Source organism: Bison bison, unplaced genomic scaffold (genome assembly GCF_000754665.1).
Source record: "Bison bison bison isolate TAMUID 2011002044 unplaced genomic scaffold, Bison_UMD1.0 scf7180017864163, whole genome shotgun sequence".
NCBI lineage: Eukaryota > Metazoa > Chordata > Mammalia > Artiodactyla > Bovidae > Bison > Bison bison.
In genome coordinates, this window is record NW_011494735.1 from 1302243 (window position 1) to 1322082 (window position 19840).

Below are 19840 nucleotides of genomic sequence, written 5' to 3' on the forward strand. Positions count from 1 at the left end.
CTTTAAAATTTGGATCCTAGGCTTCATTCCCCAAACCAATAACTGACATTTCACTGAGTGGCACCATTTTGACTTAGTTTTTGTACTTAAAAAATACTTAAATGTAGTAAAATTTTCGGAGAAGGCAATGGCAACCCACTCCAGTACTCTTGCCTGGAAAATCCCATGGACGGAGAAGCCTGGTAGGCTGCAGTCCATGGGGGTCGCTAAGAGTCGGATATAACTAAGAGACTTCACTTTCATGCAATGGAGAAGGAAATGGCAACCCATTCCAGTGTTCTTGCCTGGAGAATCCCAGGAACGAGGGAGCCTGGTCAGCTGCCCCACAACTGAAGCGACTTCGCAGCAGCAGCAGCAATAAATTTTTATCAAATGACAACTTATCTGAAAGAGAAAAATTCTACTATTTTACGTATTTTTAAAACTAAATAGATACTATAACATCAGAATATAAATATGAAATTGAACTTTTCATGTGAAAGCAATTGCTTGAAAAATACATCCCTAATTACTTCACAGAAGGAAAAGAAGTTCCTTATTTATTTAAGGTAAATAAACTCATGTATTTTTATATTAAATAAATAAGAATCAGTATCAGTCCAGTTCTTCCACAAACTAGACCCTGGATAAGTTTCAAACACAAGATGGTTGGATTTGGTGATCTCAAATGTTTTGGGCAACTCAAAGAGTCAATGTATCTCAATTTCCTAAGACCAAGATGAGTAGCTTACAAAATATTTTCTCAGGTAAGAGTAGAATCATTACTACTTGAGTCATTGAAACAAGCTACTCCTGGAGGTACTATCTGGGAAGATCCTTTCTTGGCTCACAGTGTACAGCATGATGTAATGTTTTAACAGGCCCCACCTTAGTCTGGTAGAATCACTTTATCAGTTGAGTTCTGGGTTGACAGCTCTAAGATAAGCTCAAAGTGGACTATATATGAGATTTAAAATTCTTTCATTATGCTTCATAAGGAATTTAGGAAAATCAGTATTCGAATTGTACTGAGAAGTTTAAAATATCACTATTCCCATTTATGACACTGAGTTTGTGCTGTGTAATGCATGCAATTGTGCGGCTAAAGGTTTATTTGGCAAGGAGTTAACAATCAGTGAGTGGAGAAGAAGTTCTAATGAAGCTATAACTCTTATTATCATGCATTTACACAGTGAGTTTCTTAAGCTTTTCTTAAGAAAAGCTTTGTGAAACTTCTTCCAAGTAATGTGGAAAGATTGGCATCTAGCCATGGTGAAAGAATCACCATGTGACAGTTTTCTAGGTGGATGGGGAAAGTTGCTTTGCTACAAGGACACCTGGAATATTCCTTCAATGTAAGATAGGGTGAAATAAAATAAGTAAATACATTTCTCTAGCACTTCTTCCTCTCTCTTCCTGATCGTCTCTTACTTTATCTTTATTACTTTTAAAATGAGGAAAAAAACATATCTAGACATGCAAGTATCCTTGCTTGGCTTTTGCTCAAATTTAAGTTTTTTTACTTTGAAATTATAAGCCAATTTCCCCAATTTTAAAGAGTTTGGAATTTAACTTTTAGTTTAGAAATATAGATCAAGTAATAGATTTCAATAGACCAAGTGTATTGTTTCCTCCCTACAGTCCCCCATCTAAGAGATCAGGAAAAATGAAGAGTATTTATTCTCTATATTTCTCTCTGTAGATCATAGACACAGCTCAGTTCAATAAACATGTACCAAAAACTATGCTAGTATGAGGTTGAAAAAATAATGATTGTTGTTATCATGGTGTTTATAGTTAACTAGATATATAATTATAATAGTAGTAATGATAATGTCTAATGTTTATTGAGTGGTTCCTATAGTGTCAAGTTAGACTAAATATTTTAGATGAATTATCTCATTTATCACCCCTTATAGCCTCTGGGATATAAATTACTGTTATCCCCATTTTATAGATGAGAAAGCTAAACATTGGGAGAGGTTTAGTAACATGCTCAAAGTCACACTTGAGGTGAATGAAAAGCTGCCTGCAAACTTTCTTCTATCAACTTTGGAACCTCATCCCCTTAATCAGTAGCTTAAAGCCCTCTAGGAGCACATCTAACAAGAAGGGGAAGAGAAGCAAAGACATTTCACAGAGGGACCCTGCAGTAATCCATGGCTCTGAAGATGTTAAGTTAATTCTATAGAAGAGGTGATGAAAGAAAGTTAAAGGTAGATTATGAATTCTAGGCCTTCACAGAGAATCAGACTGAGTTTTGACCAAAATATAATATGTTCTTTTCCTTCACTTCAATTTCTAATTTAGATATTTACAGAGCTCTGGATGAAATGCTAGAAATTCAACAGGGAAGAATATTTACCCCATCCTCACAGATCTTAATTCTAGCAATTCATACATAATCCAGAAACTTCAGATTTCCAAAATTTGTAAAAGCAAAAACAGACCAACAAAATCCTGTAAATACCCAGGCAAAATAATCACTTTTTAGTGTATATTTATTTTCTTATTTGAAGTATAATTGATTTATTGAGTTGGGGCTTTTTATGTATATCATTCATTATTATTATTTTCTGTAACATTATTATTCATTTGGGTTTTTCTATAGCATCTTATATATATTAATATCTTATTTATCTTCTTCAGATTCTTTTCCATTACAGGTTATTACAAAATATTGAGTCTAGTTCCCTGAGCTATACAGTAATTCCTTGTTAGTTATCCATTTTTATTCACAGAATATTATATATATGTTAATCCTAATCTCTTAATTTATTCCCCTCTGCCTTTCTCTTTTGGTTTTCTATGTGTATGGATCTTTGTTTTCTATGTGTACGGATCTATCTCTGTTTTATAAATGAGTTTATCTGTATTTTTATTAGATTCCATATATGTTGGATCATATGAGATTTGTCTTTCTTTGACTTATTTCACTTAGCATGATAATTTTTATGTCCATCCATGTTGCTGTAAATGGCATTATTTAATTGTTTTTTATGGTTAAATAATATTTCATTACATATATATGTGTGTGTGTGTGTGTGTGTGTGTGTATTCCACATCTTCTTTATCCTTTCATCTGTTGATGTACACTTAGGTTGCTTCTATGTCTTGGCTATTGTAAATTGTGCTGCAATAAATATTGTGGTGTATATATCTTTTTGAATTATAATTTTCTCCAGATATACACCTGGAGAGTGGGATTGCAGGATCATATGGTAGGTCTATTTTTAGTTTTTGAAGGACCATCTATAATGTTCTCCATAATGGTTATGCCAATGTATGTTCCCACTAAGAGTGTAGGAAGATTTCTTTTTCACTACAACCTCTCCAGTGTTTATTGTTTGTAGACTTCTTGATTATGCCCATTCTGACTGGTATGAGGTGATACCTCATTGTAATTTTCTATTTCTCTAATAATTAGCAATGTTGAGTATTTTTTTCATGCATGGAGGCATAATAATTCTTGTTGCTATCTTTATTGGAGTGTTCAAGCTCTTTGGAGGAAAAAAAAAACAGAGAATGTGGCTATATAGTGAAATGAAGATGTGAATTGCTATGTCTCAATAAATCTTAACAGTTTCTATAGCATTTAAAAATAATATGTAATTAAGGTAGGCCTACTGGAATTTAGCCAAAGAATACATATTTTCAAAATTTTTATAGACTATAATTTAAAAAAAATCTACTTTCTACAAGATTTTAAAGATGTATTAATATTTTACTCAGAAGAATCTATTTTATGGGGAAAATTGAAAAATTGTATTTTTTTATATGAGACACTAACAGGTGTGATAATTCAAGGAAGGATAATTAAAGTTAAGAACCAAAAACAAAGAAAAGACCTATGAAAAATTTTTTTCATTATTGTTTGCAACGGAATAGATAGTTTTATTTTTATGGTAACTGCCAGTTAATTAGTGTTTCATAAAGACTAGAGAAGAAAATTCAATTTTAACTATAGTTGTGAAGTTCACTAAAGTATTCTTTAATATTTGCTTTGAATTCAATTTGCTTTAATTTTTTATTATGCCCATAACCAAGTCTAACAGATCAACTGTTCTTTATTGTACACAGACCACTTTGGGATGTATAAACAGAATGCATATTCTTTTAAAATCTGAAAATAATGAGGTATGGCTATAAGGTTGATTTTTTTTAATGACCCTATCAAAACAGAAACATTCTAGGCATCACTGACTCGATGGACGTGAGTCTGAGTGAACTCCGGGAGTTGGTGATGGACAGGGAGGCCTGGCGTGCTGCGATTCATGGGGTCGCAAAGAGTCGGACACGACTGAGTGACTGAACTGAACTGATGATCACTGTATATTATCAAGATTGATTACTTGATCTATTGAGTTTGCTGTGACAAATAATTTTTAGAAATTCTCATTTGAAAACAGCCTTCCAAATCTGAATTGCATTTTTCAAAATTTATTAGTTGTCAAACTTCATATTTTGAAGGTGGGTTTAATTTTGGAGTAAAGCTAAAATCATTGAGCCAAGTCTTATAAACAAGAAGGACTATTTGTAATCCAAAATGAATTACATCTATCTTTAAAGTAATAAGACTAATTCTGATACGAGGCTATGGAAAGAGGAGGAGGATATGGAAAGATAGGAGAAGAATGTCGCAACAATGATTTGCTTGGTTAACAATGTTAAGTCATTGATAAACTAGATTATCAACCAAGAGTATAAGAGATTTGAATAACATGTTCATGGTGAACTCAGCAGAACAAATAGAATACATAGTCGAGCTTTTATTTGAGGATATACTCACCTAGGTGGAGTAATCACTGCTTGTCTGGGCTGGACCAACAAAAATGACAAGTTTTATAGTGGAACAAAGAACAAAGAGAAGTGTAAGGGATTATGATAGTGAAGAGGAAAGTTCTTTGCATTTTTGATTAATGAATACGGTAAATTTCATTGCTGACAAGTATGAGACCAAAAGCTTCCTATTAAAATTTAAATAGACAATTTACTCAACTATATATGTTAAATGATGAGGAGAAGTAAAGGATGGCACTGTTCTTCCTACTCCCTTTTTAACCTTGCCCATTATATTGAAAGTCACAATTGTTCCTAAGCATCATTCTTCTATTTCCCTCATCTTCTCTTTTGAAACTGGAATTTCTGTCCAAAGTACTATTTACAGTGACCTTGACAAGAATTTTAAAGAAATATATATTTTTCATTCATCTATTTAAAATACATATTTGAGATACATTTGGAGTGATAACACCTTGAGTTGGCATAATCATTTTCCTAATTCTGTGGCATATTACCAGAAAAGGTGTATCAGTCAGGGTTCTCCAGAGAAACAGACTAATATAGGGTAGATAGATAGATAGATTTTAAAGACCTGACTTCCACAATTATGGGCATTGTCAAGATTGAAATTTGTAGGACTGGCTTTTCATGTCTTGAGATAAAATTCTTTCTTTTCAAGGAAACCTGGATTTTCACTCTTAAGACTTCTAATTTAAGATTGGATCAGGTCCACCCACATCAATAATGATATCTCCTTTATTTCGGAGAAGGCAATGGCACCCCACTCCAGTACTCTTGCTTGGAAAATCCCATGGACAGAGGAGCCTGGTGGGCTGCAATCCATGGGGTCGCTAAGAGTCAGACACAACTGAGCGACTTCACTTTCACCTTTCACTTTCATGCATTGGAGAAGGAAATGGCAACCCACTCCAGTGTTCTTGCCTGGAGAATCCCAGGGATGGCTGAGCCTGGTGGGCTGCTGTCTATGGGGTTGCACAGAGTCGGACACGACTGAAGCGACTTAGCATTTAAAGACTAATAATTGTAAATGCTGATCACATCTACAAAATACCCTCTTGGGCTTTTTACTCATTTGTTATGTGAGGAAACCAAGGTTTGGTAAAGTTAAGTAACCTGAGTAAATCATACAGGTATTGAGAGAAGCCACATTAGATTTCACGTTCCACCTCCTAGATTAGGATTTCACCACTCCACTCTATTCTGTTCATTCTCTCAGTTGTGTCCGACTCTTACCAGCATACCAGGCCTCCCTGGCCATCACCAACTCCCGGAGTTTACCCAAACTCATGTCCTTTGAGTCAGTGATGCCATCCAGCCACCTCATCCTCTGTTGTCCCCTTCTTCTCCCACCTTAAATCTTTCCCAGCATCAAGGTCTTTTCAAATGAGTCAGTTCTTCGCATCAGGTGGACAAAGTATTGGAGTTTCAGCTTCAGCATCAGTCCTTCCAATGAATATTCAGGACTGATTTCCTTTAGGATGGACTGGTTGGATCTCCTTGCAGTCCAAGGGACTCTCAAGAGTCTTCTCCAAGACCACAGTTCAAAAGCAACAATTCTTCAGCACTCAGCTTTCTTTATATTGCAACTCCCACATCCATATATGACTACTGGAAAAACCATATCCTTGACTAGTCAAGCCTTGACTAGTTTTTCCAGTGGTTATGTATAGATGTGAGAGTTGGACTATAAAGAGGGCTGAGCAAAGAAAAACTGATGCTTTTGAACTGTGGTGTTGGAGAAGTCCCTTGGACTGCAAGGAGATCCAACCAGTCCATCCTAAGGGAAATTGGTTCTGGGTATTCATTGGAAGGACTGATGTTAAAGCTGAAACTCCAGTGTTTTGGCCACCTGATGTGAAGAGCTGACTCATTGGAAAAGACCCCGATGCTGGGAAAGATTGAAGGCAGGAGGAGAAAGGGATGACAGAAGATGACATGGTTAGATGGCATCACCGAGTCAATAGACATGAGTTTGGGTAAACTCTGGAAGTTGGTGATGGACAGGGAGGCCTGGCGTGCTGCAGTTCATGAGATCACAAAGAATAGGACATGACTGAGCAACTGAACTGAACTGAACTGACTAGATGGACCTTTATTGGCAAAGTAATGTCTCTGCTTTTTAATACACTGATAGGTTGTTCATACTTTTCTTCCAAGGAGTAAGTGTCTTTTAATTTCATAGCTGCAGTCACCATCTGCAGTAATTTTGGAGCCCCCCCCCCAAAAGTCTGTCACTGTTTCCACTCTTTTCCCTTCTATTTGCCATGAAGTGATGGGACCAGATGCCATGATCTTAGTTTTCTGAATGTTGAGCTTTATGCCAACTTTTTCACTCTCCTCTTTCACTTTCATTAAGAGGCTCTTTAGTTCTTCTTCGCTTTCTGCCATAAGGGTAGTGTCATCTGCATATCTGAGGTTATTGATATTTCTCCCGGCAATCTTGATTCCAGCATGAGCTTCATACCGCCCAGTGTTTCTCATGATGTACTCTGCATATAAGTTAAATAAGCAGGGTGACAATATACAGCCTTTCCCTATTTGGAACCAGTCTGTTGTTCCATGTCCATTTCTAACTGTTGCTTCTTGACCTGCATACAGATTTCTCAAGAGGCAGGTCAGGTGGTCTGGCATTCCCATCTTTTGAAGAATTTCCCACAGTTTGTTGTGGTCCACACAGTCAAAGGCTTTGGCATAGTCAATAAGCAGAAATAGATGTTTTTTGGAACTCTTTCTTGTTTGATGATCCAACAGATGTTGCCAATTTGATTTCCAGTTTCTCTGCCTTTTCTAAATCCAGCTTGAACATCTGGAAGTTCATGGTTCACATACTGTTGAAGTCTGGCTTGGATAATTTTGAGCATTACTTTACTAGCATGTGAGATGAGTTCAATTGTGCAGTAGTTTGAGCATTCTTTGGCATTGCTTTTCTTTGGCATTGGGATGAAAACTGACCTTTTCCAGTACTGTGGCCACTTCTGAGTTTTCCAAATTTGCTGGTATATTGAGTGCAGCACTTTCACAGCATCATCTTTTAGGATTTGAAATAGATCAGCTTGAATTCCATCACCTCCACTAGCTTTGTTCATAGTGATACTTCCTAAGGCCCACCTGACTTGCATTCCGGGATGTCTGGCTCTAGGTGAGTGATCACACCATTGTGATTATCTGGGTCAAGAAGATCTTTTTTATATAGTTCTGTGTATTCTTGCCACTTCGTCTTAATATCTTCTGCTTCTGTTAGGTCCATACCATTTCTGTGCTTTACTGTGCCCATTTTTGCATGAAATGTTCCGTTGGTATCTCTCACTGTCTTAAAGAGAACTCTAGTCTTTCTCATTCTATTGTTTTCCTCTATTTCTTTGCATTGATCCACTCTATTGCCTCACTTGAATGCCTTCAGCAAAGCTCATATCTAGTATCTAGGAAGGAACTTATTTCCTCCATCACAATGATTTTTTTTTAATTGAAGTGTAGTTGATTTTCAAGGTTGCCTTCATTTCACGTGTACAATTAAGTGATTCAGTCATACTTATTTTTTTTTCAGATTCTTTTCCTTTACAAGTTATTACAAAATATTGAATATAGTTCCTATGCTATATAGCAAGTTCTTGTTCATTATTTGTTGTATATATAATAATGTATTTATGTTAATCTGAAACTCCTAAATTATCCCATCCCCCGCTTCCGCTTTGGTAATCATAAATTCATTTTCCTAGTCTGTGGGTCTACTTCTGTTTTTTATTTAAGTTCATTTGTATCAGTTTTTTTAGATTCCACATATAAGTGATATCATATGATATTTGTCTTTCGCTGGCTTACTTCACTTGGTGTAGTAAACTTTAGGTCCATCATTTTGGTGTAATGGCATTATTTCTGTCTTTTTATAGCTAAATAATATTCCATTGTGTATATATACCACATCTTCTTTATCTATTCATCTGTCAGTGGGTACTTAGGTTGCTTCCATGTCTTGGCTATTATAAAAAAGTGCTGCAACAAATATGCACATATCTTTTTGAATTATGGCTTTCTCCAGTTATATTCTCAGGAACAGGATTGAAGAATCATTGTAGCTATATATTTAGCTTTTGAAGGACCTGCTCTACTTTTCTCCACAGTAGTTGTACAAATGTATATTCCCACCAATGTTTAGGAGGGTTCTTTTTCTCCACACCCTCTCCAGCATTCATTATTTGTAAACTTTTTGATGATGGCCATTCTGACTGGTGTGAGGTACCTCACTGTAGTTTTGTTTTGCATTTTTCTGATAATTAGCAATATTCAGCATCTTCTTATGTGCCTTCTGGCCATGTCTATATCCTCTTTGGAGAAACGTCTATTTAGAACTACTACCCACTTTTTTAATTGAGTTGTTTGATTTTTTTGATATTGAGCTGTATAAGCTCTTCATATATTTTGGAGATTAATCCCTCACCAGTTGCATCATCTGCAAATATTTTCTATGATTGTGTAGGCTGTTTTTTCATTCAACTTATAGGCCTTTTTGCTGTACAAAAGCTTTTAAGTTAATTAACTGTCATTTGTTTACTTTTGTTTTTATTTCAATTACTCTAGAAGATGAATTTGTAAAGATATTGCTGCAATTTACGTCAAAGAGAGTTCTGCCTGTATCTTCTTCCAGGAGTTTTATAGTATCCAGTTATACATTTATGTCTTTAACCCATTTCATAAAGATCATCTAAGAGAAATCCATAGCTAACATCATTCTGGATGATGAAAACCTGAAAGCATTTCCTCTAAGATCAGGAACAAAATAAGGATGTTCACTTTCACCACTATTATCCAATACAGTTTTATAAGTCCTAGCTATAGCAATTAGGCTTCCCAGGTGACTCAGTGGGTGAAGAATCTGCCCACAATGTGGGAGACAGTGGAGACATGTGTTCAACTCCTGGGTTGGGAAGACCCCCTGGAGGAGGGCATGGCAACCCACTCCAGTATTCTTGCCTGGAAAATCCCATGGACAGAGGAGGCTGGTAGGCTACAGTCCATAGGATTACAAACAGTTGGACACATATGAGTGACTGAGTATATGCACACACACACAGCCACAACAATCAGAAAAGAAAAAGAAATAAAAAGAGTCCAACTTGGAAAGAAAGAAGTAAAACTGTCATGGTTTGTAGGTGATATGATGCTATACATAGAAACATTCTAAAAATGCTGCCTGAAAATAACTGGAGCTCATTGATGAATTTAAAACACAGAATTCTGTTGCACTTTTATACTCTAACAGTGGAAGATCAGAAAGAGAAATTAAGGAAACAATTCCATTTACCATTGTATGAAAAAGGAGAAAATATCTAGGAATAAACTTACTGAAGAAAATAAAAGACATATACACCAAAAACTTTAAGACAGTGATGAAAGAAGTCAAATATGACCCAAATTGATGGAAAGATATCCTTCATTCTTAAATTGATGAAATCAATATTGTCCAAATGACTGTGTTACCCAAGACAGTTACAGATTCAATGCAATACCCATCAAATTGCCAATGGCATTTTTCACAGAATTATAACAAAAAAGTTTTCTAATTTGTATGGAAACACAAAGGACCTCAAAGAGCAAAAGCAGTGTTGAGGGGAAAAAAGAAACAAGCTGGAGGAATCAAGCTTCCTGACTTCCTACTATACCACAAAGCTATAGTAATCAAAACAGTATGGTACTGGCACAAAAACAGAAATAAAGATTAATGGAACAGGGTATAATGGTCAGAAATAAACCCACAATCTCTGACAAAGGAGGCAAGAATGTACAATGGAGAAAAGACAATCTCTTCAATAAGTAGTGCCAGGAAAATTGAACAGCTACACATAAAATAATGAAATTAGAGCATTCCCTAACATCATACACAGTGACTTTTATTTAAAATTTCATGAATATTTAACTAACATAAATGTTTTGTTCTTAATTGAAAAGATTATCTTCTTGGCTCATGTATTTCCTCATTTACTCACTTCACCTGAAAAATGTAATCCCAAAGAATCCTGTAGAACCTACAATCTTATTTGTCACAGAGGAACTTGTTGTTGTTGTTCAGTTAATACAGTGAAAGTGAAAACCACTCAGTCATGTCCAACTCTTTGCATCCCCATGGACTATACAGTCCATGGAATTCTCCAGGCTAAAATACTGGAGTGGGTAGCCTTTACCTTCTCCAGGGGATCTTCCCAATCCAGGGGTTGAACCCAGGTCTCCTGCATTGCAGGTGGATTCTTTACTAGCTGAGCCACAAGGGAAGCCCAAATCAATCACTAACTCATGTCCAATTCTTTGTGACCCCATGGACTGCAACATGCCAGGCTTCCCTGTCCTTCACTATCTCATGGAGTTTACTCAAATTCATGTCCATTTAGTTGGTGATGCCATCCAACCATCTCATCCTCTGATGCCCCATTCTACTCCTGTCCTCAGTTTCCCCAGCATCAAAGTATTTTCCAATGAGTTGCTTCTTCACATCAAGTGGTCAAAGTATTGGAGCTTCAGTTTCAGCATCAGTCAGTCCTTCCAATGAATATTCAGGGTTGATTTCCTTTAGAACTGACTGGTCTGATCTCCTAGCTGTCTGAGAGAACTCTCAAGAGTCTTGCCCAGCACCACAACTTGGAAGCATTAATTCTTTAGTGCTCATTCAACAGTGCTGCTGCTGCTAAGTTGCTTCAGTCATGTCCAACTCTGTGCGACCCCATAGACAGAAGCCCACCAGGCTTCCCCGTCCCTGGGATTCTCCAGGCAAGAACACTGGAGTGGGTTGCCATTTCCTTAGCTCCCAAGTATACTACCAGACAAGCTATCTCAGTATTCAGGAGGACCCCTGTGTCCCAGGGAAGAGAAAGAGTCTTAGAAAAAAATAAGAAATAAGTTCAAGTTAAATTTAATTAAATAATTTTAAACTATTAGTGTGAAACCAGATAAAAGAGATGGACTAGATTAGCACACTTAGAAAATGTTACAAGGGGGAATATCACACTACATGAATCCCTTTTGCAGAGTTCTTATGTCTGCTCTCTCTCTCTTTGCTGCAGCATGTCTCCCAGCTTAAGATACAATTATGAGAATCATAGCTGAGGTTTGAATAAAGAGACCCACAGATGAGAAATGTCTGGGATAATGATACACACTTGCTGTATCAGAAAATGAAGGTCAGTTAGCCTGATGAGTCACTACAGTTTTTATTTGTGTTTCTTGGGTTGAGAAGAAAAACAACTTGGGACCAGAATGGGACCATACTGTGTGCTATCATTGCCCAGAGCAGTCATGTTCATTAATTGGTTTTTACACTTATTTCTATCTTTAAGTAACAATTTTTCCATCATCATATTCTCTATTGATTCTACCCATTTTTGGCATGACCTAGATTATTAATTTACTCTTCATAATTCATCTATATATGAGTTTGCCTATATCAACATGCTCTATTTAACATATCCTATACCATACTATCTGAATCTTTTATGCAATCCCTAGGTTCACATTATGTGAGCTTCAACTATATACTGTAAACTAATAATTTATTTACTACCTATGCTTGGCACTTTTCATGAATTTCACCATTTTTCTTATCTTTTATAGAATAATTGCATGTTCTTAAATAGTTTGCGCATTATTAGGAGAAATAATCACAACTTTTATAAACCCAAAGATCACGAAGAGCCTTAAAAAAATATTGCTGTAAGAGTGGAGCTTTAATGTTCTCATCATAAAAACAACAACAAAATGGTAATTATATGGGGTGAAGGATATGTTAGGCTGCCCTGGTGACTCTGTGGTAAAGGACCCACCTGTTAATACAGGAGATATGGGTTCAATTCCTGGGCTGGAAAGATGCTCTGGAGAAGGAAATGGCAACCCACTCCAATATTCTTGCTTGGGAAATCCCATGGATAGAGGAGCCTCTCAGGCTATAGTCCATGGGGTTGCCAAACAGTAGGACCCTAAGTGGCTAAACAACAACAACAACAAAAGATGTAACTAACCTGATTGTGGTAAACATTTCACAGTATATGTGTATCAGTTCATCACATTGTACACATAAAAGTTCTGATGATTCTAACACCCAGTTCCAATGTCTGGGAGGAGGGATCCCACACACCAAATAATTCTTAAACAGCTGGGTGTCCTACAATTTAATGAAATTCAAACACTGTATAGTGTCAGATTCTACAGGTTAAGGGCTCAATCCTTCAACATTTCTCATCCCCTCTTCAAGAATCAGTTGCAAGTCCAGGTTGTCACCTGTGCTTCTGACTAACTAGCTGTAAGATCTGAGGTTCCAAAAACTCCTTCCTTGGGTTTGATTAATTTGTTAGGCTGGTTCACAGAACTCAGAGAAACATTTCAGTTAGCAGACCACCAGTTTATTATAAACAAAGGTTACAACTAAGGAACAGCTAGATGGACGACATGCATACGGCAAAGTATGTGGGAAGAGGTTGTGCCACTTTCCCCAAACATCCACATGTTCATCATTACAAAAACTCTCTGAATTCCATCCTTTCCAGTTTTTCTGGAGGTTTCATTACACAGGCATAATTGATTAAATCATCAGGCCATTGGCTATTGATTCAACTTCCAGTTCCTCTCCCCTCCCTGAAGTCGGTGGGGTGGGACAGAATGTTCCAGTCCTCTAATTGCAGAGTTGGTTTCCTAACAGTGAGTCTCAATTTTTAACTGTGTTCTAAATTTACCTCATCAACATAACAAATGACGTTTTTATATTCTCGTTGCTTAGACAGTTCCAAGGATTTTATGAACTCTGTTAGAAACATAGACAGAAACCAAATATATATTTCTTATTATAACTCACAATGTCACAAATTCTTAAACATATACAATGCTATATATCAATTATAACTCAATAAAATTTGAACATAGAATAAATACTATAATTCCATTTTAGAATTTTGCCTTTAACATCACATCAAGTTAGATTGTTATATTGAGGAGGGCTTGTACCATTAGACTAGAAGAAGACAGTAGGTCCTGCCTTTGAGACTTACCTTAGGAGAATCCAAGTTATAAATACAGCTTCTCATGGACCCAATTTCTCTGATATTTGTTTTTTTAAAGGGGAATATTATAACTACTAATACAGAGCTCTTTCTAGCATATGACTTGGATCCAAAATCTATACAAATACAAACATGAATATGATGTGGTCTCTGAGTTTGAGTAGCTCTAAGTAGATGGGGAGGAAGGTCCATAAAAAGTAATTACTGGGACTTTCAGGGCTTTCTGGAATAATAATCCACTTTGCAATGCAGGGGACACCAGTTCAATCCCTGGTGTGGGAAGATCCCACATGCCTCAGGGAAACTAAGCCTTTGTGCCATGATACTGAGCGCGTTCACTACAGTCCACTAGTTGAAACTACCAAGCCCGGGGGAGGAGGAGTTAAGATGGTGGAGGAGTAGGATGGGGAGAACACTTTCTCCCCCATAAATTCATCAAAAGAACATTTAAACGCCAAGTAAATTCCACAAAACAACTTCTGAATGCCGGCAGAGGACATCAGGCACCCAGAAAAGCAACCCAAGTCTCCGAAAGGAGGTAGGAAAAAATATAAAAGACAAAAAAAGGGACAAAAGAGGGAGGGATGGAGTTCCGTCCTCGGAAGGGAGTCTTAAAAAGAGAGAAGTTTCCAAACACCAGGAAACCTTCTCACTGCCGAATCTGTGCCAAGCCTTGGAAGCACAGAGGGCAACATAACAGGGAGGAAAAATAAATAATTAAAACACGCACATTGCGAGCCCTACAGTAACTCCCCCAGTGGAGAAGCAGCACAGACGCCTGCATCCGCCATTAGCAAGCAGGGGCTGGGCAGGGAGGCCCGGCGCAGGCTGCATCACAAGAATCTGGCCTGAATACCCTGAGCGCTATCTGAGCGAAATAATTTGGGCTAGCAAACCAGACTGTGGGATATCTACCACGCGAAAAGCCAGCCCTAACCTATGACACTGCCAGGCCCGCGCACAGAACAAAAGACTGAACAGAGATAGCCGACGGCAGACCATCCCCCTCCGGTGATAGGCAGCCAGAGCCGGAAGGGGGCAATAGCGGCCCCAGAGAGACATTATCTATAAAACTGTAAGCAGGCTTCTTTGCTAACTAAAACTTCTTGGGGGTTTGGACGGTCAACATCTGCCTGAGAAGGTGCGCCGGTTTTACACCCAGATAACCGAGTGGCGGGGAGGCGATAAGTCGCAGCATTGGCGCTCGCCAAACACCTCATCACCTGAGCTGCTCGGACCTGGGAAGAGCACAAAACGCAGCCCCAACTGAGTCTGCGCCTCTGAGGACTACCTGAGTGCCTGAACCTGAGCGGCTTGGACCTGGAAGTGCAGGCAGCCCAAGGCTGGCCACAGATGGTTCCCGGCAGAGCAACCTAGAGCCTGAGCAGCGTGGGCAGAGAGGCTACACACGCCGTGAATGGGGAGGCAGACCCAATGTGGCTGAGGCACTGCAAGCACACTCCAGTGTTATTTGTTTGCAGCATCCCTCCCTACCTCCCCTCAGCACGACTGAACAAGTGAGCCCCCCCCCAAAAAAAGTGTCCTCCACCGTCCCCTTTGTCTTAGGGCGGAAACCAGACACTGAAGAGACCAGCAAACAGAAGAAGCTATAACAGAGGGAACAGCCTTGGAAGCTACAGGCAATAGATTAAGACCCTGTGGTTACTACCATCTACATAGGAAGGGGCCTATAGATCTTGAGAAATAGAAGTCGGACCAAGGAACTAGCCAAAAATGAACTGAACCCACAATACTCACAACAAAACAGGAGAAAGTCCTAGATATATTTTTACTATTTGTACGATCATTCTTTCTTATTTTTTTAATTAAAAAGATTTTTTAAGTCCTCTATTATTCCTTTAATTTCCACTTTTATAATCAATTACTTTGCAAAAAAAAAAAGACCCTATTTTTTTAAAGCAAACTTCATATATATATTTTTTTAATATAATTTTTGACCTTTTTTTTTCCTTCTTTAACATTGTATTTTTGAAATTCCAAACTCTACTCTAGATTTTTAATTTTAGCTTTTTGGTATTTGTTATCAATTTTGTACCTGTATTTTTTTTTTTTATAATTTATGCGACTTTGTATGTTCTTGTTTGTTTTTTTTCTCTCTCTCTTTCTTTTTCTTCTTCTTTTTTTAACAGTGTATTTTTGAAATTCCAAACTCTACTCTAGATTTTTAACTTTTGCTTTTTGGTATTAGTTATCAATTTTGCACCTATATTTTCTTTATAATTTTTGCTACCTTGTTTGTTTTTGTTTGTTCGTTTTTTCTCTCTTTCTTTTCCTTCTTCTTTTCTTTAACATAGTATTTTTGAAATTCCAAACTCTACTCTAGATTTTTAATTTTTGCTTTTATGTATTTGTTACCAATTTTGTACCTTTAAGAACCCAATCTTCAGTACCCATTTTTCACTAGGGAGTGAGATTACTGGCTTAACTGCTCTCTCTCCCTTTGGACTCTCCTTTTTCTCCACTAGGTTGCCTGTGTCTCCTCCCTAACCCCTCTCTACTCTACCCAACTCTGTGAATCTCGGTGTGTTCCAGACGGTGGAGAACACTTAGAACTGATTACTGGCTGGATCTGTCTCCCTCCTTTTCATTCCCCCCATTTATCCTCCTGGCCACCTCTGCCACTTTCCTCCTTCTTCTCTTCTCTGTATAACTCTGTGAACAACTCTGAGCAATCCAGTTGTGGAGTGCACATAAGGAAGAGATTACTGAATAGCCCACTCTCTCCTCTATTGATTCCACCTCATCCTATTCGGGTCACCTCTAACTCCCTCCTCACTCTTCTCTTCTCCATATAACGCTGTAAGCCTCTCTGGGTGAAACAAGTTTCAGGGCAAGACATACCAAGCAAATTCTCCAGCAGCAAGGAACACAGCCCTGAGCTCCAAGATACAGGCAGCCCAAAGTCACCCCAAAACCATAGACATCCCATAACTCATTACTGGACATTTCATTGCACTCCAGAGAGAAGAAATACAGCTCCACCCACCAGAACACCGACACAAGCTTCCCTAATCAGGAAACCTTGACAAGCCACCTGTACAAACCCACACAGAGCGAGGAAACGCCACAATAAAGAGAGCACCACAAACTGCCAGAATACAGAAAGGACACCCCAAACTCAGCAATTTAAACAAGATGAAGAGACAGAGGAATACCCAGCAGATAAAGGAACAGGATAAATGCCCACCAAACCAAACAAAAGAGGAAGAGTTGGGAATCCACCTGATAAAGAATTCCAAATAATGATAGTGAAATTGATCCAAAATCTTGAAATCAAAATGGAATCACAGATAAATAGCTTGGAGACAAAGATTGAGAAGATGCAAGAAAGGTTTAACAAAGACCTAGAAGAAATAAAAGAGAGTCAATATAAAATGAATAATGCAATAAATGAAATTAAAAACACTCTGGAGGCAACAAATAGTAGAATAACAGAGGCAGAAGATAGGATTAGTGAATTAGAAGATAGAATGGTAGAAATACATGAATCAGAGAGGGTAAAAGAAAAATGAATTAAAAGAAATGAGGACAATCTCAGAGACCTCCAGGACAATATTAAACGCTACAACATTCGAATCATAGGGGTCCCAGAAGAAGAAGACAAAAAGAAAGACCATGAGAAAATAATTGAGGAGATAATAGTTGAAAACTTCCCTAAAATGGGGAAGGAAATAATCACTCAAGTCCAAGAAACCCAGAGAGTCCCAAACAGGATAAACCCAAGGCAAAACACCCCAAGACACATATTAATCAAATTAACAAAGATCAAACACAAAGAACAAATATTAAAAACAGCAAGGGAAAGACAACAAATAACACACAAGGGAATTCCCATAAGGAAAACAGCTGATCTTTCAATAGAAACTCTTCAAGCCAGGAGGGAATGGCAAGACATACTTAAAGTGATGAAAGAAAATAACCTACAGCCCAGATTATTGTACCCAGCAAGGATCTCACTCAAATATGAAGGAGAAATCAAAAGCTTCTCAGACAAGTAAAAGCTGAGAGAATTCAGCACCACCAAACCAGCTCTCCAACAAATACTAAAGGATATTCTCTAGACAGGAAACACAAAAATGGTGTATAAACTTGAACCCAAAACAATAAAGTAAATGGCAACGGGATCATACTTATCAGTAATTACCTTAAACGTAAATGGGTTGAATGCCCCAAACAAAAGACAAAGACTGGCCGAATTCATACAAAAACAAGACCCCTCCAAATGTTGTCTACAAAAGACCCACCTCAAAACAGGGGACACATACAGACTGAAAGTGAAGGGCTGGAAAAAGATTTTCCATGCAAATAGGGACCAAAAGAAAGCAGGAATAGCAATACTCATATCAGATAAAATAGACTTTAAAACAAAGGCTGTGAAAAGAGACAAAGATGGTCACTACATAATGATCAAAGGATCAATCCAAGAAGAAGATATAACAATTATAAATATATATGCACCCAACATGGGAGCACCGCAATATGTAAGACAAATGCTAACAAGTATGAAAGGAGAAATTAACAATAACACAATAATAGTGGGAGACTTTAATACCCCACTCACACCTATGGATAGATAAACTAAACAGAAAATTAACAAGGAAACACAAACGTTAAAGGATACAATAGACCAGTTAGACCTAATTGATATCTGTAGGACATTTCATCCCAAAACAATGAATTTCACCTTTTTCTCAAGCGCACATGGAACCTTCTCCAGGATAGATCACATCCTGGGCCATAAAGCTAGCCTTGGTAAATTCAAAAAAATTGAAATCATTCCAAGCATCTTTTCTGACCACAATGCAGTAAGATTAGATCTCAATTACAGGAGAAAAACTATTAAAAATTCCAACATATGGAGGCTGAACAACATGCTGCTGAATAACCAAGAAATCAGAGAAGAAATCAAAAAAGAAATCAAAATTTGCATAGAAACTAATGAAAATGAAAACACAACAACTCAAAACCTGTGGGACACTGTAAAAGCAGTGCTAAGGGAAAGTTCATAGCAATACAGGCATACCTCAAGAAACAAGAAAAAAAGTCAAATAAATAACCTAACTCTACACCTAAAGCAACTAGAAAAGGAAGAAATGAAGAACCCCAGGGTTAGTAGAAGGAAAGAAATCTTAAAAATTAGGGCAGAAATAAATGCAAAAGAAACAAAAGAGACCATAGCAAAAATCAACAAAGACAAAAGCTGGTTCTTTGAAAGGATAAATAAAATCGACAAACCATTAGCCAGACTCATCAAGAAACAAAGGGAGAAAAACCAAATCAATAAAATTAGAAATGAAAATGGAGAGATCACAACAGACAACACAGAAATACAAAGGCTCATAAGAGACTACTATCAACAATTATATGCCAATAAAATGGACAACGTGGAAGAAATGGACAAATTCTTAGAAAAGTACAACTTTCCAAAACTGGACCAGGAAGAAACAGAAAATCTTAACAGACCGTTCACAAGCATGGAAATTGAAACTGTAATCAAGAATCTTCGAGCAAACAAAAGCCCGGGTCCAGATGGCTTCACAGCTGAATTCTACGAAAAATTTAGCGAAGAGCTAACACCTATCCTGCTCAAACTCTTCCAGAAAATTGCAGAGGAAGGTAAACTTCCAAACGCATTCTATGAGGCCACCACCACCCTAATACCAAAATCTGACAAAGATCCCACAAAAAAAGAAAACTACAGGCCAGTATCACTGATGAACATAGATGCAAAAATCCTTAACAAAATTCTAGCAATCAGAATCCAACAACACATTAAAAAAGATCATACACCATGACCAAGTGGGCTTTATCCCAGGGATGCAAGGATTCTTCAATATCCGCAAATCAATCAATGTTATACACCACATTAACAAATTGAAAAATAAAAAACCATATGATTATCTCAATAGATGCAGAGAAAGCCTTTGACAAAATTCAACATCCATTTATGATAAAAACTCTCCAGAAAGCAGGAATAGAAGGAACATACCTCAACATACTAA